The following is a 1,804-nucleotide window of genomic DNA, read 5'->3' on the forward strand; positions in this document are numbered from 1 at the left end:
CTTCAGATTTATTAAAGGTAATGTTTATTAAGTGGAGGCTTATTTTTCTTGGTTTAAATTTTAGGTTATGGACATTAGTAATATCTGCTTTTCTCTTCTCATTTTAAATACTCAATCTTCTAAAAACTGATGTTTTTACTCAGGTTGAGATACATTCTTTTCCACTATTTTACATGATTTTGGGTGCTTACAAAAAGATCTTTTATGCACTGTAGAAGTTGGTTGTTTGAAAGCTGCTGAAGAAGTAAGGAAAGTCAGAAGCCACATCAGGGAAAGCCCTTGTCACGAGACTGCAGGGCAAACATGGTTTCTGTGCCCTGTGTTTTACGCATGCATCCAGTGACAACACAGAGCATGTGTGTGCATCCTTCCTGAGGACCTTTCCAATTAGAGCCTCTCAAGACACATGTTTTGGAACCTAGTCAAATGCATGCTGCTTACTGCAGCCTACTGGGTAAGGAATGCCTGAAACTTCTGTGTTGTCAGATTTAGATGTGGAGATTTTTGAGGAAATTGGATTTAGAAATTCTCCTAGGATTTTCAAGAGGAGCATGAAAAACATCCTTCCAAAAAACAGGATAGCTCTCTGGGTACTTTAAGATACTCATCTACTACTTTGCGTGAAGTGTTTTTTTGTGTAAAATTTTGAATAGTTATACCGCTAATTTCCCCACCCCCAATTATACTACTAATTATTACTACCAATTATTTTCTTAGTAAGGGCTGGCCGGTTAGCTCAGTTGGTTAGAACGTGGTGCTGATAACACCAAGGTCCAAGGTTTGATCCCTGTACTGGCCAGTTACAAAAAATTAAGTTATTTGTATTCTTTTATTTTTTTTCTTTAGAAACAAAACTAATATGACATATATCTTTATAACTGCTGTTGCTTTAAAAAATTTTTTTTGAATGACTAATTTCATGACATCCCCAAAAGCTTATGTGTAGGGTGAGTGCCTCTTACTATTATGAGATAGACATCTTCAATGCTGCTTTGGTGCTACTTGAATTATCAGTTGGCAAAGAAAATTCTTGTCCATGGAAGGTGAGGCTACACATATTTCAACAGGGTTTTTCATTTTTTCTCTCTTGAGTCAAAGTTTCTGTAAAAAGAAAAATCAGGTTATGTTAATGTAGTGGCACTTATCGAGTAATTACTTTTGGTGAGCTTTATGATCATTACATTTAACTGCCATACTGCCCCATGTCACAGCCAAGAAGACTGTGGCTGAACAAAGTCATTTGATGCAGATATTGATTAGATAAACCAATATGGCTGCTTGCAGTGCCAGGTTACTTGAGAATGTTGGCTGGACGATCCTCCTTGTGATGGTGTTTGTGTTAGCAACCCAGTGTCAGAACAGGGATTTCTGGATTGTGAAACTGGATTGTTTACATTTTTCTTGACATAGGATTTTTTTTTTTAAGTTCATAGGAATAGTTTTTATAACCAGAGGCATATTTGCTCATCTCAATTGTATATGTATATTTCTAGTTATGATTTATTTGTTAATTGATTCACACAATGAAGGAATGCTGAATTTTGGCTGGATAGAGCTGGAAGTAGAAAGATAAAAAGGATGAGGTACCTAGCTTTGAGTTTATAATCTAGTAGGGGAAATAATGGAGAAATAATTAAGAAACCATGTAAGAAGGTAATGCAGGTATTTTGTCAAGCACTTAGCTTTATCAGATGACTTCCAACTTGGACATGATTTCCTATTTAGGAAACTATTACACCATTTTCCTAAGAACACAGGAAGTTAAGCACCTTCATAATATGTAGAAACACCTTAAAGTTAACTT

At 35.6% G+C, this 1,804-nt stretch overlaps 1 non-coding gene across 1 annotated transcript; it reads left to right on the plus strand.

The window, feature by feature from the left end:
* The first annotated feature begins 725 nt into the window (after window positions 1-725).
* TRNAI-GAU lies at window positions 726-799 on the plus strand. Its single transcript has one exon. It is a non-coding gene; the product is annotated as a tRNA-Ile (tRNA).
* The last annotated feature ends 1,005 nt before the right edge of the window (window positions 800-1,804 follow it).

The sequence above is a fragment of the Galeopterus variegatus genome, unplaced genomic scaffold (genome assembly GCF_000696425.1).
Source record: "Galeopterus variegatus unplaced genomic scaffold, G_variegatus-3.0.2 Scaffold2277, whole genome shotgun sequence".
Taxonomy (NCBI): domain Eukaryota; kingdom Metazoa; phylum Chordata; class Mammalia; order Dermoptera; family Cynocephalidae; genus Galeopterus; species Galeopterus variegatus.